The 24,729-nt window shown below is 50.7% G+C and overlaps 1 protein-coding gene across 9 annotated transcripts in view; it reads left to right on the forward strand.

The window, feature by feature from the left end:
- ANKRD11 (ankyrin repeat domain containing 11) overlaps window positions 1-24,729 on the forward strand; it is a 167,692-nt gene that overhangs the window by 44,004 nt on the left and 98,959 nt on the right. The window lies entirely within an intron of this gene.

A 24,729-nucleotide genomic window follows, 5' to 3' on the forward strand; every position in this document is an offset into this window, starting at 1 on the left:
GCCAGGAGGGCTCCTCGTGCGGCCTGGCCAGCCCGTCCCGGGACTGAGCCCGCCACCCGCTCCCTCTGCTTCACTTCATGACTGACCTTGTGCAGGACATGTGCTGTGCCTTAAAAGACGCTCACTTCCTTTCCGACATGTAACACGTGTGTGGGTGTACATGCAACACATGTGAGTGTTCATGTAACACTTGTGGGTGTATATATGACGTGTGGGGTGTATATGCAGTGTGAGTGTATATGCAATGTGGGTGTACATGTAACACGTGTGCATATGTGTGGATGTACATGTAACACACCTGCAAGTAAATGACGTAACGTGTGGGCACACATGTGTGCAGGTGTATATGGAACACACATGTAGCACATGTGTGGGTGTATATGGAACACATGTGGAGTATGTATGTAACATGTGAGTGTATATGTGCCATGTATGCGTGTACAGTTCTATTTTTTATTTATTTTTTTAAGAATCAGTTTTGTTTATTTATTTATGTATTTATTATCATGAGTCAGTCTTATTTATTTATTTTTGGTTGCATTGGGTCTTCGTTACTGTGTGTGGGCTTTCTCTAGTTGCATTGAGCAGGGGCTACTCTTCATTGTGGTGAGCAGGCCTCTCGCTGTGGTGGCTTCTTGTTGCGGAGCATGGGCTGTAGCCGTGTGGGCTTCAGTAGTTGTGGCATGCGGGCTCAGTAGTTGTGGCTCGCGGGCTCTAGAGCGCAGGCTCAGTAGTTGTGGCTCACAGGCTTAGTTGCTGCACGTCATGTGGGGTCTTCCCGGACCAGGGCTTGAACCCGTGTCCCCTGCATTGGCAGGCGGATTCTTAACCACTGCACCACCAGGGAAGTCCCATATCTAGTATTTTCTAGATATTATTATATATTTTTTTTTAATTTCAATTTTTGGTTTGAGAGGACTGTGTATGTTAGTTTTGTGGTTGAGAAGGTCTTAAGGAGACTGTCTTGTTTGTGTTTTCTGTGCAGTATATGCACGTATTTGCTACCTAAGTCCAAACGTAACCCGGCGTGAGTCCCTGGGCACCTGTAGGGTGGATGTTTGGTTGGTGGGCCCGCCTGGACTCGCGCAGTGGGGCATCAGGCCCTTGTGGCTGTGCCGTGCTTCAGCGTGGGGACCGCCGAGAGGGGAGGCCCAGTTCTCCACCTGCAGGAGTTGGCCGCCTGCCTGTGGAGACGCACTTGACACCAGACAGCTGGAAGGTTTGGGAAGGATGAGGAGAGACGTGCACAGGGCTGTGGGGATCCCTGGGCCGGGTGGGTGAGTCTTGGAGGCCCGCATGCCTTTGCCACCTGGGCACTGTGTGTGGTGGTGATGGGGGCCCAGGGCTCAGCAGCCCTGCACTCCTTCGTGCAGCTCTGGAGCGTGCTGAGGCCGTGCCGGGGCGTGGAGGTTCTGGGGCCTGGGGCCAAGGGGCTCACCTGAAGGGAACGGGAGGGCTCTCAGGGCTGCTGCCACGGAGGGGGCGTGGCTGTGAAGGGGAGGCGCACGCGCAGTGCAGAGTTCCGTCCCTGTACAGAGTGGTGCTCATCTCCCGTTCATCACGGCACTTATGAAAGGGAAGTTACTTTCATTAAGATAAGAAAGTTACTCTGTTTAAAGAAGATACTAGATCTGGGACTTCCCTGGTGGCACAGTGGTTAAGAATCCGCCTGCCAGTGCAGGGGGTCACAGGTTCGAGCCCTGGTCCGGGAAGATCCCACATGCCGCGGAGCAGCTAAGCCCGTGTGCCACAACTGCTGAGCCTGCCCTCTGGAGCCCACGTGCCACAGCTACTGAGCCCACGTGCCACAACTACTGAAGCCTGTGCTCCACAACAAGAGAAGCAACTGCAATGAGAAGCCCGCGCACTCCAACGAAGAGTAGCCCTCGCTCGCTGCAACTAGAGAAAGCCCATGCACAGCAACAAAGACCCAATGCAGCCAAAAAAAAAAAAAAAAAACTAGATAGATGGTGGCTTGGGTAATGAATGCATGATTATGGCAAAAACTTAGGGATACAGTACCTAGATGAGTGAGTTTGCAAACATTGACTGCGTAGGGCAGAGGATAGCACAGCCGAGTGGGTCTTGCCAGTTTTTAAAAGTTTAAGGTAATAGACTAGAAAACATCAGAGTGTCACACATACTATATGGAAATACTGTTTCTGTTTTTGTTTTGCTTGGGTGTGGTATATCCTGGGTCAGGGTGTCAGTTGTGCTTTTCACCATGGATTGTGTGTGGAAAAGTATGAGAGCTCTTGGTCTGAGTGACCGTGAAGGGACTTCCCACCTCTTGAGATTCTGCTTTGCTTAGCTTCTCATCAAGTATGTATTGAAAGCCCACTAGGTGCCAGGCCCTGGGTGACGGTGCTCAGGTGCTGCCCTTAAGGAACTCTTGGCCTGTTATCAGAAAACAGTTTTTATAAATCCATCACTGCTGTCTTTTCATGTTGATTCCAAGATGTGTGATTTTTTACAACTTTGGAAGGGGATGTCTTGGACATCGGCAGCGGTCCTAACTAGTTGTAATTCCCTGCACTTGGCTGGACCTCGTCATTGCTGTTTAAACTGCTTAAATTTAGTTGTTATGTATATTTTGGTAGTAAAACTCTTGGTACAGTTGATTTTGGAATGTCTTCTGAAAGATGACACGAAGATTGGGCCTGGAAGTGGGAAGTTCCTGTGTGTGCAGAAAGGCGCCGGTTCCTGCCAGCAAGGCACCGGGCAGCACTGGCCTGATGACAGCAATTCTCTGTGTCTTACAGAGCAGCAGTTGAGCGCTTTATGGAACCCATTAACCAATGTTTGCTGAACTTTGTAACTGAAGAGTGCCTGTGACACCCCAGGACCACCGCCGTGGACAGGAGGAGACAGCCGCTTCCCTCGGGGTGGGTGAGGGGAGCAGAGGCCCAGCGGGACTGTCCTGAGGGCATTGGTTGTGCTTGATCGGCAGCCACATCCTCGATGGAGTCTTCAGACAGATGCATGTGGTGTGACATTAGAAATGTCCTAGAAATGAGCCTAAGGCAGAGTAGTGGCCCAAGGCAGGGGCGATCGCCTCAGCTTAGGGGCTGTCCTCATGTGTCCTGAGCACAGGGGCTCCTGACCTGGGCTCTGTGGGATGAGTAAGGAGGTGACCAGTGGACAGAATGGCCGAGGGGCGTAAGCATGCAAAGGGACCAAGGTTGGTCAGCATGGAGAAGAGGACAGTGTGGTGAGCGCTAAGGGGGGGTGGGTGCTGGTGGGCGGGGGAGGCGCCCTAGGCAAAGCAGCGGGCTCTGAGGACTGTGGAGAGGATGGAGTTAGTTACAGAGGCCCTGGTGCCACGCGTTAGGGTAGTGCATGTGTAGCACGAAGTACAGAAGGCGAAGCTTGGCAGAGAAGGCTGCTGGGGAGGCTTGGCCTCGGGCAGGAAGGGTCCCTGTCCTTCCTGGAAGAGCACAGGGTGGGCCGTCGTGGAAGCCGGGGGCCTGCATGCCGCTTGCTTAGGAAGCGGGAGAAGAGGTGGCACCTGGGCCGAGTAGGGCGATGCCTCTGGGACTTGCTGAGGCATGACAGGGGCCCTGGGGCCAGCAGGAGTCCTCCTGTGTGGGCGCCCGCACGCTGTGGACGCTGCAGTCTGCACTTGTGTGACGTTCCTGCAGCCCTTTGCCAGTCCCCGTTGTTGGCATTCGTGCCGGTTCAGTCACAGGCAGAGGAGACCTCAGGGTGTTTGCTGGTAAGGGTCCACTGGGGAAAGTGCACGGGCGATGCTGGGTGGGAGGGCAGGAGCGTGGACTGGAGGTGGGCGGGTCACCGGAGTTGAGCACAGAGCTTGCCGTGGCCAGCTGGACGCGCCCTTCCTGTGGGGACAGCTCAGGCCAAGCTGGGGCCAGGCCCAGTCGGGTGCTGTCGTCGGTGGCAGCTGGACTGTGGGCTGGGCCTCACGTTGTGTTCTTCCCAAGCTCTGCTCCCCGGAGGCCTTAACCAGGACGGGGGCCAGGAGGAGGGGCCGCTGGCAGCGCACACGTGTGCGCACAGGTGCAGAGCATGGGTGTGGGCAGGGGCCGCGTGCAGGACCCGGTGTGGGGGGCTCCGCCTGGGCAGAGCTTCGGGGGTGCCCTCAGTGTACCTCCACGCTCCTGCCAGAGGATTTCATGAGCTCACTTGAAGCCCTTAGTGACCTGGTTGCTGGATCGACTTTGTCTTAAAAGTTCCTTTTAGGCACGAGTGCCAAGGAAAACCTCACCTCTTTTTCCTTATTCTCACCACTCGTGATTCTCGCCCAAGCTTTAGGGGACGTTCAGAGCTCATGTGTTAGACCTTTTCTACATCTCAGCCCTTGTTGTACCTGGAAACCTCAGGTCTGGCTTCCGGTGCCCCCTCCAGGGTCAGTGCAGCCTGGGTGGCCTCTGCCTGCTTCCCCTTGGCTCTCCGTCCTGGCGGTGCATTCTTTGAGATCCTGTCCGACTAGGAGCTGACCATGCGCTTCTTACATCGTCCACAGATGCGGTTAGGAGGCCCTTTGAAAATTACTGTAAAGCTGTAAGGGCCTTGTTCCTCGGGACAGCGGTTTTAGGTAGACGCTTCTCAGAAACAGAACTTCATATTCTCTTTGCTGCTCACTTGTTGCAGAACATATGCTAGGTTAGGCTAGTGCTTCCTTTTAAAAAATCTTTTTAAAAATCTTTCTTTTCTTAAAAAAATGGGGACTTCCCCGGTGGCACAGTGGTTGGGAATCTGCCTGCCAATGCAGGGGACACGGGTTTGAGCCCTGGTCCGGGAAGATCCCACATGCCGTGGAGCACCTAAGCCCGTGTGCCACAACTACTGAGCCTGTGCTCTAGAGCCCACGAGCCACAACTACTGAGCCCACGAGCCACAACTACTGAGCCCACGTGCCACAACTACTGAAGCCCATGCGCCTAGAGCCTCTGCTCCGCAACAAGAGAAGCCACCGCAACGAGAAGCCCGCGCATCTCAACTAGAGTAGCCCCCGCTCGCTGCAACCAGAGAAAGCCCACATGCAGCAACGAAGACTCAACACAGCCAGAGTACATACATACATACATACATACATACGTACATATACACACCTGTTTACTGATTTTAGTCGAGAGGCTGTCAGGATATCAGCCTAGAGTGGGGATGGGATGTGAGGTGACCTGTCGTCACTGTGCCTGTGATGGCTTCTCTTTTGTTTCTGGCAGTTGGAGGAGGCGGGGGTGATCACTGGGGGCTCGGGCAGTGGTCCTAGGGAGGCTTGGGGGGTTAGGGCTGCCCGTGGGTGGTAGGCCATGGCTCCAGGGGCGGCATCTTGGGCTCCACAGAGCTGGTCGGTTCTTCCCTGGGCTTGCGGAGTCAGCGGTGGGACTTGCGTGGCGGCCCTGGTGCCCCGGAGCCGTCTTCTGCCGGGGCCTCCCTCCGTGACTCCCATTGTTCTCCGTGTTGTGTCCTGGCGTTTGCCCCATGTCCTGTCCCCCTGGGTCCCTGCCTGTCCCCGTGTTCGACCGAAGAGGCTGTGCTCTCGCTGCTCGGGGTGGGGGGAGGTGCGTCCCCAGCTGGCAGGTGGGGGGGGGGCGGCAGCCCGGCCGTGTGTGCGCAGGCGCGTGTGGGGTGCGCGCTTCCTGTGCGCGTGGGCCTGCGAGGCCGGCGCTCCGTGCGGCTGGAGCGCTCGAGCCAAAGCGGTTACCGGGTGTCTGGTGGAGTCGTGGTGCTCCTTGCCCTGTCCAAGCCCCCGGGTTTCCTTTGGCGAGCAAGCCACACAGATAGGGTCTCAGCTTTCCAGGGAGGAGTCGGTCGTTCGCAGTCTCCTCTGCTGGGCCCAGCCCACTGTGCAGAGATCCTGGTTCGGGAAGCTAGTGCCTGGGCGCCCTGTGCCGCGTCCCGGCCTCGGAGCTCGGCCGGTGCCTGGTATGTGCCGTGCGGGTGCCTGCGTGGTCCGGGGTCCGTCTTCCCATGGACGTCCCTAGGACCACCTCGGCCGGCCCATGCGTGCCCTGCAGGGACAAGTCCAGCCGGGGTCTCCGGTCGGTGCTCTGTGGTTGATTTCGGTTTGTTAGAGTTCGGGAAAAAGGGCTTGCATGCTGGTGAGTCCCCTGGCGGCCCACACCAACCAGCCTCCTCCTCTTTTCCCGTGTTTGGGAGAAGAGGCAGTGGACAGAGGGTGGTTGCTTGGCTCCTTTGGTGCTCTCAGTCTGGTCGGATTTCAGGTGCAGTCCAGAGACGGACAGGGTTCTGGGCCGAGGTCCAGGCTTTCGTAGTGGGTAAAGCTGCTGATGCTGGCAGCTGGCCCCCCTGCACCCCCCTCCCAGAAGCAGGCTGTCTGAAGAAAGCATGTTTTCACGCTCAGCTGCCCTTTCCAGCAGAAAGCCTTTTATGCACAACAAATTTCGGGCAAGCAGCCACTTGCAGTTTTCCGTCTGCTCAGAGTTATATTTCAGGGGGGAATTATAACTAGAGTATCTCTAGGCATGAAAACCTTTTTTACTGATAAATTCTTGTGCTCACTGCTTTTTGACGTGGAGGCTTGCAGTACAGTGTGTTGTTTATTTTGTTTGTAATTTAAAAAGTTTCACAGCTCTATTTATCTTTTTCGAGTCTTGTTACTATTTCACGCAGGAGTATAAAGCTTATTTAACTACTTTCCTTGGTAAAGTATCTAAGCGATTTTGACTGATTTCAGATGTAAACTTTCCATCAACTTCTGACCCAGCCTTGGTGCCCTTGAATGTCCCTGTAAGGCCGTGTACCTGACCCTGAGCCTGGATCACCTGTCCAGCCTGGCAGGTGCCGTGTCCTTGCTTACTCCCTGCACAGCAGTTACACGTTAGCACAGTTTTGCTTCATAATGTCCTCCAGGGACAGACCCTCTGTTCTCAGAGTGCGTTCACTCTGCACCCATGTGGCTCGAGGTCCCTCACCACATGTGCAGACCTGCTTCTGAACTTGTCTAGGTAATAGGTCACTGTTTTGTGTCCCCATTTAATTCGTCCCATTTGTATATCGTTACGTGTAAAAAAAAAAAAAAGGGTGTTTCTCACTTATCCCTACAGTGTCCTTAATTCATTTCTCTTGGTTGCAAAACTTGTTGCAAGGTCTTAACAGGTCTGGTAGGCCCTGGGTGGGGACGGTGTTGCTTACAGAGTTTCCCTGCGCAGTGGGCAGGTAGGGTGTGTGGCTGCATTCTCACACACGTGCGGGGCGGTGCTGGGGAAGGGTGTATGCCTTGGGGACCCACCTGCTCATCCCCCCACTGACTGGAGGGCACCTGATGCCCTGGCGTGCCAGGTACCTGTTTGTTTTTGCTGACTAAGAACAAGCCTAGTATCAGATGCTTCACATTTGACACATTTCCTGGCTGGAGTAAAAATTCCTATTTATCTTTCTAGTGAAAGAGGGAGAGAGACTGGCTCTTGTGGTGAAGTGCTGCTAACAGTGGCCAAGAGCCAGCGGGGAGGAGTGGTGGTGACAGCTTGGAGGCTGCTGGGAGCCCAGGCCTTCGTGCTGCTAGGGGTGGGGTGGTGCGGGCACACGCCAGCACCGCAGAGCGGGTCTCCCATGAGAGTCTGGAATCCTCCAGCAATCCTGGGAGATGGGGTGGGGGGAGGGGCTGAAGCAGCCCCAGTCGGCCCTTTTTCCGATGCAGCCTTCTCCGCAGGCTGCTTACAGGCGTCTTTTGGAAACAAGTCTTAGGGTGTGTAAAACCACTCCTGAATGACACGCTCCAGCTCAGTAAAAATGGGTTTGTTTTGGCCAAAAACCTAGAGGAATTGAGAGAGAGAGATGGAGACAGGCTTGCAGGATCTTAGTTCCCCGACCAGGGATTGAACACCGGCCATGGCAGTGAAAGCGCTGAGTCCTAACCACTGGATCACAAGGGAATTCCCTAGAATTTTCTATATTCAGCATCAGTTTTGAGCAAAACTCTAGGGAAAGGTAAAGGAAGAGTCTTAGAAGTCTTGGTGTCTTGTTAACAGGCAGCTTTCTGAGATAGTTTACAAAGCGTTGTCTAGATGAGATCTATCATGTCCAAAAACAGTTTTAAATTATGTTTTAAAGAGTTAGAGGAGATTGTAGACTGTTGAGATTAAGCCCCAGTGAGAAGGACGGAGGCAGGGCCTGGCACCTTCCCCCGGCACCACCATCTGCGGGTGTCACTTGGGCCCTGCGTCTGCCCAGCCGCCTCCCTCCCTGCTCTGTCCTTTACGGTCCCTGCACCCCTTGTCCTGTGCTGTGCCCTCGTGGTGTCCACCAAGGGCATTCAGGCCTATCTAACCCTTCACAGATCGGTGCATTAATGCTTATCACCTTAAAAAAAAGTGTATTTCTAGGATATTAGTCACAACTCATCTTGATTTTGCTTCCAGTGCAAGGATTTGTAACTGACAGACTTTTAATTTGGAGTTATTTAAACTAGAATAAATTGTTTTGAAATCTTCCAACAAATGCACTGTCAGACTGAAATCTCGGCTGATTTTAGGAAAGCATTTTGCAGAGAGGATGTGGGAAAGGCAGCTTTCCGTGAGTGGCTGTAATTGGCCAGCGCCAAGGGCTCACTATGGCAACACTGGGTTACATAGATTGCTGTGTGCGGCTTCTGTTTAATTATGCAGGGTAGGTTTAATTGTTTAGAATCAGGTTTGCACATCTTTGAAATAATTCTTCGTTTGAAGATTGATTTTTTTTTATGACTTTGCATTTGTTATCAGGTGGCAGAATGTATTCTGACATTGGATTTGCAAGATGTTAAAAAAATCTGTAATAGACTCTGTTTTGAGAATTTCTTTAGTCTCTTCAGAATGAAAACTCATTTAAATATTTTAGGACTTCCCTCCCAGGGAGTTTTAGCACATGCACAGTGCTCTGGCGAGACTGCAGGAAGTGCTGGCGGGACTCGCAGCCCCCAGAATGGGCAGCCCTCTTGCTGGCCCCTGCAGCCCTCTCCAGGGCTTTGCCCCTGTGGCTATTTGGGTCCGACTTTTATGGGCCCTTAGTTTGGCTTGCTGTTGTCTGGTGGTTGTCTTTTCTCAGTTCTCCTGTTCCCATTTGCCCCTCCCCCAGGACCATTGACTTTTTAAATTTTTTGTTATTATTATTTTTTTAACATCTTTATTGGAGTATTAGTTTCTACGTTATAGCAAAGTGAATCAGTTATACATATACATATGTTCCCGCATTTTATATTAATGTATTTGTTAGCTGCCCATTGTTCTACAGCAGCACGCCGGATTCTTTGGAGGAGGCCTGTGGCGTGAATCGTTCCATTGTCCCCTTGAAGACCAGAGAGTAGAAGGAGGCTGGGAGAATGACGTAGGAGAAAGAACGCAGGGCTGGAAGCGAGGGTACTTTTACGTTGCGGACCTTGGTCCTGGTTTGCAGTGAATCCCTCTGCGGCTCTTTTTCTGAGAGTAAAGTCACAGAACACAGAGTTGGAATGGTGGACTTGACTGAGCTCCCAAACCAAGGACGAGCAGAGGGCGTGGGCCGTGGTGCTGTGTCAGAAAGCTGTGTGGGGTGCTGCACAGCCCTCCTCCTCAGGCTGGCTGTGGGTCCAGACTCAGCTGACCTGTGCCGTGGTTACCGCTCAGCTTGACTGGGGTCCGTGTGTAACAACGTGGCGTGGACGTTGCACAGGGCTGGGTTTGCCTTTGGTGCTGCGTGTGGCCGACGTGGGTGCCGAGTAGGACAGGTACTCCTTCGTGGACGGTGTGGTCATTCTCGCAGTCCTGCGTACCTGAGGCTCTCTCCTGTAGGTTTCAACTTCATCTTGCTTTGCATTTTAGATGAGTTTTCTCATCCCCCCCCGCCCCCGCTTTTAAAAATTTTATTACTAACAATTTAGTAACCATGTCAACCCAAACTTGGGCCAGCAGCCAAACCCCGCCCTCGCACCCTGGCACTGCATAGCTTATGGGATCTTAGTTCCCCTACCAGGGATTGAACCTGGGCCCCCGGCAGTGAGAGTGCCAAGTCCTAACCACTGGACCTCCAGGAAATTCCCCTCACTTATATTCGTAAATCACTGTTTTACATGGAGACCTTCGTCACTTGTTTTTCCCTTTGGTGCAGTTTTTAGCACTAAAAGGGCATATGTATTTGATTCTTTCTTCTTAGAAATAAATCCATCAACTTAGTGTTATATACTCAGAGGTCATACATAATTGTGCTCATGACTGATACATAGAGGTGCTTATACCTAAATACTGTCCATTTTTTCAAAAATCTTTTCTGTTTACCAAAAACAATGGGAATTACTTGAACCTTCAGTGCTAAGTAGGAAAGATAAGAGTTTTGTTGTTGTTGTACATATACGTGCATTTTGAACAACATCTGTCATGCATTAAGGTGATGTTCTGTCGTGATATTTACCCCTGAGATGAACAGAAAAATGTACTTAGATTTGTTGCCTAAGATATTGGCAACAATAATGAATCCTTTTATTTAGAAGGATCTGTGCCACATCCTCTAGGATGGTGTCTTCAGACTGTGGATCATGCACCATCATTCCTAGTTAAGAGATTTTTTCCTGTGCCAAGGACATAGGGATAGGTTCCTGCACCTTCTGAAAACTTTGTACTTTTGCTCTTTACACCTGAGCCTTTAATCTGTCCCGGACTGAGGTCTGAGTACGAGCCACTTGCTCGCAGTCTTCCCTGCGGAAGCCAGCTGGCCCAGCCTTGTCCGTGACTGGGCTGTACTTTGCTCGCTGACCTGCATTGCTTACTGTCATGAATCAGGTCTCCCCATGTGTGCCCACGTTGTGTTGGAGCTTTTGTGTGTCCCATTGGTCACCTTGTCTATCCTGGTGACACTGTCCCCTGTTTTCATCATAAGTTTTTTTTTTTTTTTTTTTTTTTTTGCGGTACGCGGGCCTCTCACTGTTGTGGCCTCTCCTGCTGCGGAGCACAGGCTCCGGACGCGCAGGCTCAGCGGCCATGGCTCACGGGCCCAGCCGCTCCGCGGCACGTGGGATCCTCCCAGACCGGGGCACGAACCCACGTGCCCTGCATCAGCAGGCGGACTCTCAACCACTGCGCCACCAGGGAAGCCCCCATCATAAATTTTGATGGTTGCTGGTGTCTAGAAATGCAGTTGGCTTGTGTATATTCATTTTATATTTTGTATCCAAGAACTTCTCTTTCTACAGTTGAGAAAACTTAAGAATGACAGAGGCTGTTATAATGTACCCAAGGTCACTGCCAAAACAGTGGCAGGGTCAGAATTTTAACGACAGCCATCACACTCCACTGTCCCTGGTCTGAGCTTGCATGCACTGCCCCACATTGATCTTCAGGAAATTAAGCTGGCTACAGCATGAAGGGGCATCGGAAGGAGACTTGTAGGAAGGGTACAAACTGGCGCCCACAGAGGTGTAGAGGCAGCAGAGCCGTGGAAGTGAAGCCCATAGGCCGGGAGGCCTGGGTCCGAGCTCTTCGTCTGCAAAGCCAGTGGAGGTGTGTAGCCGGACTGGGAGGGACTGGGACCTCCCGGGAGGGGCTGCTTGCTCAGAGGTGCCAGTGGGGACTTGGTGGGGGTGTGCGGGGGCTGGTGGAGGACAGAGCAGTTGCTGGGAGGAGGCCCTGGGGGAAGCGCCTCACTTCCGGCCCTGGTGCCTGCTGCTGGGGAGGAAGGCAGGCACCAAGGCAGACAGTGCTCCGGTTTTGGTGTATGATGGAAGACTTTGGGCGGCCTTTCTCTTGTATTCTCGCTCACAGGATACGTAAGTGTCATTTTTGTTTTTTTTTAAATTAATTTATTTTATTTATTTATTTTTGGCTGCGTTGGGTTTTCGTTGCTGTGCGCAGGCTTCCTCTTGTTGTGGCGAGTGGGGGCTACTCTTCGCTGAGGTGTGCGGGCTTCTCATTGTGGTGGCTTCTCCTGTTGCGGAGCACAGGCTCTAGGTACGCGGGCTTCAGTAGTTGTGGCTCACGGGCTCTAGAGCACAGGCTCAGTAGTTGTGGCGCACGGGCTTAGCTGCTCCGCGGCATGTGGGATCTTCCCGGACCAGGGCTTGAACCCATGTCTCCTGCATTGGCAGGCGGACTCTCAACCACTGTACCACCAGGGAAGTCCCTGTAGGTTCTTGCTGGATGATCATCATTACTCAGGTCTGAGTAATGCTTCTTGTTAGGAAACTGTGTGTGTTTTCTACTGGAGTTTCTCTTGTTGATGAGGGTCATCTACCAGGAAAGAAACTTGGATTTTTATGTTTTAACAGAAGAAAATTTTACTCCACTTTTCAGAATGGAGACTCTTTGCTTGAGGGATTTCCTGGGAGACTGGTGTGGCGGGCCAGGGCCAGCGTCTCCCTGCTTGGTAGCTGACCTGTTGGCTGATGAGCACATCACTTTACAGTGCGGCACTGTCACTAGAGCAGAGCCGTTCTTCTGGAAGTCAGAGGTGGTTCAGAGACGAGGAACATCGCCAGCACCGCACGAAACGTAGAAACTGCAGTGAGGAAGACCCCTCACTCCGTGACTTGACAAGTTGAAAGCTCGTTTGTGCAGGGGCTGGCGGGAGGGCGCTGGGCTCCCGGGGGCGGGTCACCTTGCTCACGCACACACCTGCTGATCAGACCGCACCGTACCCTGCAGCCCTGTGCAGAGGCGTTTCAGGGTGCTCTTGCTGTGCTTGTGTGTTTGTGCAGTCGTCAGGGTGGGGACACCCTCTCATGCCGGGACCACAGCATAGATCACTCATCACACATTGAACCACTGGAAACCCAAAGTCCATCTCGATTCAAGTCCTAACTTCACATGAGTGGTTTGCCCGTAAGGAGTCCATTTAGCCCGTCCACATTCTACCCTTTAATAAGGAAGGATTGGATCTTGCCCCTCAAAGCAGACTTTGGGCCCAGGAGATGTCTGTCGTGGCATGTGTAGTGTTAGGCTGTTGGATACGCCTTTGTTTAGCCAAGCAGCATGGTTGGTGGACCAGCAACTAGCAGCCCCGTGTCCTTGTGTTGACAAACGGGGCTGTGGGTTACCTCTGAGCTTGGGACAGCCTGGGCTCTGTGAGTGTGTGGATTCTCACAGCCCTGCTACTCCTGCTTCAGTGACTTTTCTCATTTCTGCAGTCTTCCTTCTTAAACTAGTCCTCTCCAGCTTATTTTAGAGAGTGAGGGTGGTAAGCAGTCTCAAGGCTAAGAAACACCGCTTTCTGGTGACTGTCTCCACAGTTTTGTAATTGGGGATTTGGATGGGCAAATGAGACTAGATCAGTGATTATTTATTAGATTTGCTTGGAAAGCATTAAAAACAAAACAGTACAGTTTTGCAACGCTTACCCCAGACACACAAAATCTGAAGCATGTTTCGGGGGTGGGAATGTGTAGGAGACAAGTGACGGGTGATTTAAGTCTTTGAAATACAAGGGCGTATCTTCCGAGCAGTCCCGTTCTTTCTTCTGGGCCACGTGCTTACACCTGGAGTGTGGAAGAGGCCAGGTGGTGGTAGGATCTTAAATTCCTGGCAGGTGGGACGCGGTGTAAGTGGTGGGAGAGGAGCCTCGTGCGTTTAGAGGCCAGTGTCCTGCTTGTGTCACTCTCCCCAGGTACTGTGGTTAGAGAAGAGGACAGGTACATATTAAGTAGCTGTTTTCTTACCCAGTCCTTGCAGGCTGAGCCGGAGGCGGTGTCCCCTCGCCTCACACCACCCCTCACTGCTCCCTGAGGGACAGCTGTCAATCTGAGCGCTTAATCTTGCTTGAACTGGGGCTAGTGAACAAAACTTGTTTTGCATTCGATGATAATCTAGTTTGAAAGGCTCACGGCAGCAGTGAGGTGGAGGAGGGATGTAGTGTGTAGGGTGGCACACAGGAGGGCTGTGCGGTGCCGTCAGGGACTGGTGACCGTGCGAGGAGCACGTGGACACTTCATCCTGGAGCGCACTGATTTGGAGGCGAGGCAGCGCCGAGCCAGCGCCCGTGAGCGGCTGCTCAGGAGCCCACCAGGCGTGGCCACTCGGCTGGGGCTCGCAGGGACACACTCTGGCCGGGGAGGGCTTCTTATTGTCCGTATTTTTACCTCTGATTAATTTTGCCCGTGAACCACACGGATTTGAGGTGAATTTTTATCTGTGTCAAAGGGTGACTGTGAGCTGGGTGGATTGAAAGGGCACAGATGCTCGGAGGGGCGGGGCCGAGCACTTGACCGCGCCTCTGGGAAGCGGCCTCCTTTCCGCACCTGCTTGCCCACTGATCAGCTGTGCTCTTCTGCTGCCCCTGAGGCCCAGGGTCTCCTCCACACGGGGCCTCCCGTTGCGTGCCTGCCGGTGACCAGGGTGCAGCGTGGGGCCTGCAGCATGATCATGACATGACGTAAAAACAGAAAGCCATCCTGGACAGTAGCGACAGGTTAAGGAAGAAAGCGAGGGCCTGAGTATGCTGTTGGAGGGTGGAGAGGAACCTGCCCAGATGGGCAGCGGGGGAGAGGCAGCCTCCTGTGAGTGACACAGGATGTTTCCAAGAAACTTGGAGAGATTTGGAGTTGCCAGGGTGGCAGCTGGGGACAGCATCCTTCAGCACCTGTGTCCCTGGGGCTGTCCACCAGGGTGGTGGCACTGAAGGGGTGTGAGGTCACCTTTAGTGGGTGCACCTGCAGCAAGAGCCGACCCCCGCCAGCTCCGGGAGCGTGGCAGGAAATGCTGGGGAGCCTGCCGTGCAGGACGGAGCTTCTGTCCCGTGAGGCCTTTTCCTCAGCTGTGTGTGTGCACGTACTCATGTGCTGTGCCATGATGGGGTCTGAAGTTTGAACACGAATCTATTCCTCATGAGCTCAGTGACTCCCGTGGTCAGACTGAGGTGTGCATAGGGGTGAATCTAATGTGCCACGTTCACTTCTCAGCAGTGTGGTGGGAATGGAGAGAATCAAGTTGTTGTGATGACACAGGTGGAGAAATACTGCGCCTGAGTCAGGAGTTGGGCCGGTGCGGAGGGAGGGGGAGAGAGTGATGATTTGGAGCTGGAATGGACTGGGTTTTGATTGTTAGGGGGGCATGCCAGGTTGCTGGCTTGTAGGATCGTCTAGAAAGTGGTACCCTGAACCAGGGCAGGAAATAGTCATAATTGCCTTGGGGCTCCACCTGTGCCCTTGTGTGTGCTGTGGATGTGTCTGTGGTGTGGCTGGACTTTGTGAGCTCAGTGGGGAGCTCCGAGTTGGAGAATGGGAATTGGGGTCTACCCATGTGGTTGTTAGAGCCTCAGAGGCAGGCTGGATGGCCCCGGGAGAGCCGGGAAGACCCACACCGCAAGAGCGGGTGGAGTGACAGCAGAGAGGCTGGGTGGGGTGCTGCCCGGCGGGATGGGTGCTGCCCAGAGGCCAAGGCAGGGCAGCATCAGTTATGATCCTGGCTTGGAGGGAGGAGGAGCTCAGCGTGCCCTGGGTTTCTGAGCTGAGAACTGTCTTGTGAATACCAGCCTTGTGTTGGTATTTTGGGTCAGAAGGGCTTGGTCACTTTCAGACTTCAGCTGCGTCCCGGAAGCTGTGAGTGCACAGTGGGGTTGGGGGTGGTAGTGTGAGTGACCTTCGTGGATACAGGCTCTGCAACCTGACTTTGATCCTGACTTTGAGAGAATTGATTCAACATCTCAGAATCTGGTTTCTCAACAGAAAAAAAGGAGCCTATCCTGTTACTGTCAGGGTTGTCATGCGGGTTAAATGAGCCAGTGCAGGGAGAGCAGGTGCAGGGCAGGGGTGGGCAGCTGTGGGGCGGCAGGGCTCCCCTTCTGTGCAGGACGCGTGCCAGAGTGTGTGCGGACGGCACAGAGACGTGCTAGGCGCGTGGCCAGCTGGCCCCTCCACCCGCCGTCGCTGCTCGAGAGCTCTGTGACCACTGCGGGTCCCTGGGAGGACAGGGCTGGGTGTCAGTCCGCCGTTGGGAAAGCTCTCCTGAGAGGCTGGGCTGGGGCTAGGTTCTCGCCTACACCTCCCTGCCCAGCGGCTGCAGGTGCCCTGCTTGTGATGCCGTCAAACATGGGAAGGTGTGGTGGGCACCGGCTCCCGTCCTGATCTCCTGAGAGACGCTGGAGAGCTTCCAGACAGCGTGCACTGCCTTCTGTCTGTCTGAAGAGAGCTGTTCAGTTCATTTGGGTGCTGTCCCTTTCTTTCCTGGCTGGGCAGCTGGTGCATTGGTGGAGCTGGCAGAGGGTGGGCCTGTCCAGCAGGACTGGGGTCGGGCCTGCAGTGTGGGACACCTGGTACTAAGTCGTCCATTCAGCAGTTCCTAGACTTTGTCCTTGTTCTGTGCTGGGCCGCCTGCCCCCGCTGCATCGGTTCTGCAGTGTTAGGGCTGCTCATCCCTGCCTGCTCCACACCGCCCCCCACCAGTCACATTCGTTGCATTTCAGATGTTAACCTGTACAGATTATTGGTGTGAGCTCACATTCTCAATGAAAAGAGTAGCACACATTTAGGGAAAATGATGTATTTTTAAAGGAAACAATTTTACATTGGATATCGAAGAACCTTAAAGTTTTCAAATGAAAGGTGTTTTAGGGATTATCAAACCTAAGCCCCTTGTTTTATGGATTAATAATCTGAGGGTTGTTTCCTGGTATTTTTTTTAAATTTAATTTTATTTATTTTTTTATACAGCAGGTTCTTATTAGTCATCAGTTTTGTACACATCAGTGTATACATGTCAGTCCCAATTGCCCAATTCATCCCACCACCATCCCCCCCCCCGCGCTTTCCCCCCTTGGTGTCCATATGTTTGTTCTCTACATCTGTGTCTCAACTTCTGCCCTGCAAACCGGTTCATCTGTACCATTTTTCTAGGTTCCACATATATGTGTTAATATACGATATTTGTCTCTTTTTGCCTTACTTCACTCTGTGTGACAGTCTCTAGATCCATCCACATCTCTACAAATGAGCCAATTTCGTTCCTTTTTATGGCTGAGTAATATTCCATTGCATATATGTACCACATCTTCTTTATCCATTCGTCTGTCAATGGGCATTTAGGTTGCTTCCATGACCTGGCTGTTGTAAATAGTGCTGCAGTGAACACTGGAGTGCATGTGTCTTTTTGAACTATGGTTTTCTCTGGGTATAGGCCCAGTAGTGGGATTGCTGGATCATATGGTAGTTCTATTTTTAGTTTTTTAAGGAACCTCCATACTGTTCTCCATAGTGGCTGTATCAGTTTACATTCTTACCAACAGTGCAAGAGGATTCCCTTTTCTCCACACCCTCTCCAGCATTTGTTGTTTGTAGATTTTCTGATGATGCCCATTCTGACTGGTGTGAGGTGATACCTCATTGTAGTTTTGATTTGCATTTCTCTAATGATTAGTGATGTTGAGCAGCTTTTCATGTGCTTTATGGCCATGTGTATGTCGTCTTTGGAGAAATGTCTATTTAGGTCTTCTGCACATTTTTGGATTGGGTTGTTTGTTTTTTTAGTATTGAGCTGCATGAGCTGTTTATATATTTTGGAGATTAATCCTTTGTCCGTTTGCAAATATTTTCTCCCATTCTGAGGGTTGTCTTTTCGTCTTGTTTATGCTTTCCTTTGCTGTGTAAAAGCTTTTAATTAGGTCCCATTTGTTTATTTTTGGTTTTATTTCCATTACTCTAGGAGGTGGGTCAAAAAAGATCTTGCTGTGATTTATGTCAAAGAGTGTTCTTCCTATGTTTTCCTCTAAGAGTTTTATAGTGTCCGTCTTACATTTAGGTCTCTAATCCATTTTGAGTTTATTTTTGTGTATGGTGTTAGGGAGTGTTCTAATTTCATTCTTTTACATGTAGCTGTCCATTTCTCCCAGCACCACTTATTGAAGAGACTGTCTTTTCTCCACTGTATATCCTTCCCTCCTTTGTCATAGATTAGTTGACCATAGGTGCTTGGGTTTATCTCTGGGCTTTCTATCTTGTTCCATTGATCTATGTTTCTGTTTTTGTGCCAGTACCATATTGTCTTGATTACTGTAGCTTTGTAGTATAGTCTGAAGTCAAGGAGTCTGATTCCTCCAGCTCCGTTTTTTTCCCTCAAGACTGCTTTGGCTATTCGGGGTCTTTTGTGTCTCCATACAAATTTTAAGATTTTTTTGTTCTACTTCTGTAAAAAATGCCATTGGTAATTTGAGAGGGATTGCATTGAATCTGTAGATTGCTTTGGGTAGTATAGTCATTTTCACAGTATTGAGTTTTGCAATCCAAAAACATATATCCCTCCATCTGTTGGTATCATCTTTAATTTCTTTGATCAGGGTCTTATAGTTTTCTGCATACAGTTCTTTTGTCTCCCTAGGTAGGTGTATTCCTCGGTATTTTATTCTTTTTGTTGCAGTGGTAAATGAGAGTGTTTCCTTAATTTCTCTTTCAGATTTTTCATCATTAGTGTATAGGAATGCAAGAGATTTCTGTGCATTAATTTGGTATCCTGCAACTTTACCAAATTAATTGATTAGCTCTAGAAATTTTCTGGTGGGATCTTTAAGATTCTCTATGTATATAGCATCATGACATCTGCAAACAGTGACAGTTTTACTTCTTCTTTTCCAATTTGTATTCCTTTTATTTCTTTTTCTTCTCTGATTGCCATGGCTAGGACTTCCAAAACCATGTTGAATAACAGTGGTGAGAGTGGACATCCTTGTCTTGTTCCTGATCTTAGAGGAAATGCTTCCAGTTTTTCACCATTGAGAATGATGTTTGCTGTGGGTTTGTCATATATGGCCTTTATTATGTTGAGGTAGGTTCCCTCTATGCCTACTTTCTGGAGAGTTTTTATCATAAATGGGTGTTGAATTTTGTCAAAAGCTTTTTCTGCATCTATTGAGATGATCATATGGTTTTTATTCTTCCATTTGTTAATATGGTGTATCACATTGATTTGCATACACTGAAGAATCCTTGCATTCCTGGGATAAGTCCCACTTAATCATGGTATATGATCCTTTTAATGTGTTGTTCGATTCTGTTTGCTAGTATTGAGGATTTTTGCACCTATATTCATGAGTGATATTGGTCTGTAATTTTCTTTTTTTGTAGTATCTTTGTCTGGTTTTGGTATCAGGGTGATGGTGGCCTCATAGAATGAGTTTGGGAGTGTTCCTTCCTGTGGAATTTTTTGGAAGAGTTTGAGAAGGATGGGTGTTAACTCTTCTCTAAATGTTTGATAGAATTCACCTGTGAAGCCATCTGGTCCTGGACTTTTGTTTGTTGGAAGATTTTTAATCACAGTTTCAATTTCATGACTTGTGATTGGTCTGTTCATATTTTCTGTTTCTTCCTGGTTCAGTCTTGGAAGGTTATACCTTTCTAAGAATTTGTCAAATTTTTTTTTTTAATCACCCTTTTAGGGGAAAAAACTGGCAGCTCAGGAGTTCTAGACGTTTCAGCCGTGTCGTTCTTGCCTGCTCTCAAAAAGCCTTTCACGGAGCTTCTGTAGATCTGTAAGTTGCAAGCGTCTGAGATATTTAAAGGAAAGCGTTGATGACACTTGGGTGTGGCTGTGAGGACCTGGGCCAGCTTTGGGAGAGGCAGTGTGGGCTCCTCCTTGGGGAGGGCTGCCCTCGTAACTGTCTTGTCTCCCATCCCAGACACAGGGCTTTCCCACTTGTTCAGGTTGTCTGTAATTACTTCCACGAGTATTTTGTGGGTTTTCATTCAGTGTACAAGTGTTGCATCTCTTTGGTTAAATCCATTCCTATATATATATATATATGTATATGTTTTTTGATGCTGTTGTAAATGATGTTGTTTTCTTAATTTCTCTTTCAGAGTGTTCCCTGCTGGCATGTTAGAAGTACCTCTGATTTTGCACATTGATCTTGTGTCCTGCAGCTTTGCTCTGCTGCACTCTTTTGTTAGCTCTCAGGGTTTCTTATAGATTTTCTAGGGTTTTATATTCTTCTATTTTTTAATATTTATTTATTTATTTTTTGGCTGCATCGGGTCTTACCTGCAGCACGCAGGATCTTTCCTTGAGGCGCGCGGGCTTCTCTGGTGTGGCGCGCGGGCTTAGTTGCCCCACGGCATGTGGGATCTTAGTTTTCTGACCAGGGATCGAACCAGCATCCCCTGCATTTCAAGACGGATTCTTAACCACTGGACCACAAGGGAAGTCTCTGTGTTGCTTTTTAAGGTCAGTTTTCCACCTGGACAACCTGGTTGAGTTCAAGCTTTAGTTGTGTCCTGTTGTGGTAGGTTGTGATTTCTGTCTGCGTTCCTGAGTGGTCGGTGGACCGCTTCTGTTAAGCACTGTCATGTGGATGCTTGCGGTGAGACTCGTGGGGCACGGGGATGGCGACTTCATGGAGCTGGACTGACGCCGCGCTCCCGTTAACAGAAGACAGGCTGGTGCCCAGTGTCCTATGGGCTGTCCTCCTTGGACGGTTCCTTTTGTAGAAGTAAAGCAGGTGGGAGCGGTGAGAGCCTGAGATCCGTCGTGATTGTTGACACGAGTGAAGTGGGGAAGCCACAGCCCTGGTTCCTGTGACCTTGCGTGTCTCCACTGCTGGGGTCCCAGTGCACCCCGACCACAGTGGGTGACAGCGTCCTGTTGTCTCTGGAGAGCGTGATGCTGACCGGCAAGTCTGAGTTTGCTAAGAGCTCGAGACCCTGGTCATCTGCGTCCTGACTTAGACCCTCAGAAAAGGAGTCTTCGTCTTGGTAGTCAGGATTTCAAGCGTGCCTGTGATGTCCGAAGGACGACTGCTCTCCATGTGGCTTGTTGTGTGGACGGTGCTTAGGGACCGAGGAGCCTGTGGACTTGAGTGTGGACTTGCTGACCCAGAGGCAGGCTGGTGAAGGTTCGGTGGTGTCCAGGCCCCTCCTGCCGCGAAGGGACAGCTTGTTTTGCCAGGCGCAGCACTGTCCCCTGCTCCGGTCGTTAGGGGCCTGCTTTCATAGTCTGCTCCCACTTCCTCTAGTTTGATTCTGCGCTCTTATCCCAGCTTTCAGGAGTTGCCCAGGCCCTGGTTTACAGTTTCCCTGGGGTTTCTCTTCATAGCTGTGAGGCTCGTTATCTGAGAAACCCCTTTCTGTCCTCCCCTAGTTTGGCGGCTCAGTGGGCACTGGTCCCTGGACAGCAGCTCAGGCTCCCCCGCCTCCCCGTGTGCCCGTGTCTGTTCATTCTGCGCTTTCTTTTTTTCAGGGGCAAAAAGCAAACTGTCTGGAAACATTAATTTTCTGTTTCCTGCTTGCTTTGTCCTCTGGTGAAAAGAAGCATCGGAGTTGAAGAGAGAAGTTGTACATAGGGTGTTCGTTTTCCCTCCAGCTCCTTCCCCACCTGCCTCAGTTATGCCCCGCGCCCTCCTGCCTCCCCTTGTTCCCTTGAACCTTCTCTCCAGTCTAGCCAAGGAAGCAGTGACAGATAGCACCCATCCTAAAGCAACACCAAAAATCAGCCCTCCCTCCCGCCCCCTGGCAGAGTGCGGCTTTCTTTGGGCTCTGGGCTCTGGGCACTGTGGCGGGCTGGGGTGGGGAGGCTTTGTAACTCTGCAGATAGAACTCAGCCTGTCCTGTCCTTCTATGACTGAGGCCGGGCTACTCTGTGTTCTTCAAACAGTGCCCTCAGTTCTCTCCGTTACATTTTAAGGGGTTTTTTTTGTTTTGTTTTTAATTAATTTTTTTTGTTTTTGGCTGCGTTGGGTCTTCGTTGCTGTGTGCGGGCTGCGCGGCGAGCGGGGGCTACTCTTCGTCGCGGTGCGCGGGCTTCTCATTGCGGTGGCTTCTCTTGTTGCGGAGCACGGGCTCTAGGCGCGTGGGCTTCAGTAGTTGTGGCACGTGGGCTCAGTAGTTGTGGCTCGCGGGCTCTAGAGCGCAGGCTCAGTAGTTGTGGCGCACGGGCCTAGCCGTGGTTGACACTGCCTCCATGTTGCCAGCGTCCGCGTCTGCACTCTGTCCCCACTGGTCTCTGCTTCTGGGCTGGGAACGTGCTCTTTGAACGCTGTCTCTCTGACAGTAAAGTGTAGTCTGCTGTGTTTCCTTGTGAATATGTGGCTTGATTATAGTTGTGGTGGTTCTGATGTGAACGTGTGTGCAACACGAAGCTTTTTTCATATTTTAGGATATTTCTTCAATGTGCATTCCCCAGAAATGGGATTACTCTGTCACAAGGTATAAATATTTTAGAGGCTCTTAATTTGTGTTGTCTTCTAGGAATAATTGAGTCAGTTACTAAGTATTTTCTGTTAAAATGAAAAGACCTTTAGACAAGGATTTAGAAGCCCTGGATTTTGTTTCCAACTGGCTTTTAATTCCCTGCATGACCTCAACAACTTGAAAATTTATTATGTTTTAACCGCACTTAACTTGGGCCCAGTAGAGCACTGGTTCTCTACCCATGTGATTTTGCCCTTCAGGGGACTTGGGACAGTGTCTGGAGATGTTCTAGCTCTCACAGCTTGGGGAGGTGCTCCCGGCATGCAGTGGGTAGAGGCCGGGATACCCAGCACCCTGCGGTGCCCAGGACGGCAGAGGATCATGTGGTCCCAGTTGGTAAGTTGTGCTAGGTTTGAGAAACTCAAGTTTCCTTCAAAACTGAATAGTAGTTGTATTATTTGTTGCATTCCGGGTGTAGACATTCATCATAAACTCTGTGTTGTTCCGTCACTGTCTTTATAGGAAATTGAAAAGCTTAGTGACTTGTTGCTTTTCAGTAAAACTGAGGTGTGGTGATTGGAAGCTGCTTTTCCAGTCCCTGAGGTTAATGATGTCAGCTTCAAAAAATCCTGTACCAGCAACATAAGGACAGAAAAATCTAAACCCATCTTTGCAAAACACACATACACATCCGTAAGCACAGGTCAGGAAACCACTTAGATCTTGTGGAAACCGAGTGCAGACCTTGGAAATCTGCTCTCCATAAGCACTGTGTCCTGGCAGCTGTGCTTGTCTCCTGTCTGCGTGTGCATGTCCGGTCCTGATGCTGCACGGCTGGTGCATGTGGAGATGGGAGTGAGCTTGATGGGGTTGTGGAATTCCCATGGGATTGTGGAAAAATAGGTGTGACTGGAATCATACTGGTTTGTTTTATTCTTGGGATCTCACACTTCTCTTGGAAGTTTACAGTTCTCTTCAGTCTGTTTTCTTCAGGACCCTGCAGTGTCACTGTGTTCATATGGCCAGGCCGCAGGCTTACTTGATTGATTGATTTGATTTCGGACATGTAGGTCTTTGGAGAGGCTTTTCAATCAATAAAACCTCTTCTTTTTATAATGATTTTGGAAGATTGTATATTGTGCCATTTGCTTTTATTTTGATACTGTACTTTAGGTTTACTTTCAAATAGTTGAAATTGCTACATTTTGATGTAAAAATATTTGATGGAGAAAAGATGTTTTTAGTTGTCTCTGTGCCTTTAAACTCCTAGTTTTGAATGATGGAAATAAATTATTTCAGTTGATGGCAAAATGGAAGGGTGCCCAGTTACACAGTCCCGGGAGCGGGCATGGCCCTCTCATCCTCCTCTCTGGTCCTTGTCAGGGCAGCAGAGGGGATGAGGTCGCTGCTGGACCCAGGGAAGACTCACGGTGTAAACGTGAGAACCAGCTCTCCAGGCCTTGGGCCCTGGCCTGCCTGGCTTGAGCAGTATTGCTTAGACTTTGGGTGTGCTTCCTTGTTGGTATCCACCCCACCCTGACTTCCAAGAGGAACCGTTATTTTGAGATTTATAGTTTATGATTATTTGCTTTTCATTGATTTTTTTTTTTAAGATTTAGTTTTATTTATTTTTGGCCGCATTGCGTCTTCGTTGCTGTGTGGGGGCTTTCTCTGGTTGCAGCGAGCGGGGACTACTCTTTGTTGTGGTGCGTGGGCTTCTCATTGCGGTGGCTTCTCGCTGCGGAGCATGGGCTTTTTAGCTCGCGGGCTTCAGTAGTTGTGGCTTGCAGGCCCTAGAGTGCAGGCTCAGTAACTGTGGCGCACGGGCTTAGTTGCTCTGAGGCATGTGGGATCTTCCTGGACCAGGGCTCAAACCCGTGTCCTCTGCGTTGGCAGGCGGATTCTGAACCACTGCGCCACCAGGGAAGTCCCTTTTCATTGATTTTTACTGCATACATAGTAAATCGAATATATTAAGTTTCATGTACTTTTGAAAGACACACAATATATTCAATATATTCCTTTGAGACCTTTTCTCACTCACTGTTGTGGTTTTTGAGATTCGCTGATGTTGATACGTGTCGCTGCAGCTTACACGTGAGTAAGGGGGTTGTTTGCCCGTGGCTGGCCTGCCCACGAGGCCCGTGTGCTGCCACCCCCAGACAATATCTCTTCGTCATGTTGACGAAGTGCGCCAGCCCTTGTGGGGCTGCCCCAAACCTCCGGTTTCTCCTGCCGTGGATGCTGGAGGCATGTCTCCGACCTGGGATCCCGGGAAGCTTATGTGGTCTGAATTATGGTCCTTTGCCTTTGAGGATGGATCCCTAGGTGGATGGAGAGAGGAGTGGAGAGGATACAGGGTGGCCGGGCCCGGGCCCATCCGGGCGCCGCAGGAGCACAGCTTGAGGCTGGGAGAGGGCCTCCAGGCGGAGCGAGGCGGATGGGCCAGCCGTCAGGGCTTTGTGAGCCAAAAGGAGAGTTCACATTTTACTCTGAGTGTGACAGGGTCCGTAGAAGATGCAAATGCGTAACTTCGACCAAGGTTCACTGTCACACTCCAAGTAAGGTGAAAGTTTGTGGACGGCCCTTCCAGGGCCCCCGTCCTCAAGCCCCTTCTCTGGGGAGGATGATTGGCCCATTGGAGTGTTCTTTCCTTAACTGGGCCTTTCTGGGCACTGCTGTCCAGGAGCCATGATCAA

This window comes from Mesoplodon bidens (genome assembly GCF_964165515.1).
Source record: "Mesoplodon bidens genome assembly, chromosome: 18".
Lineage (NCBI taxonomy): Eukaryota > Metazoa > Chordata > Mammalia > Artiodactyla > Ziphiidae > Mesoplodon > Mesoplodon bidens.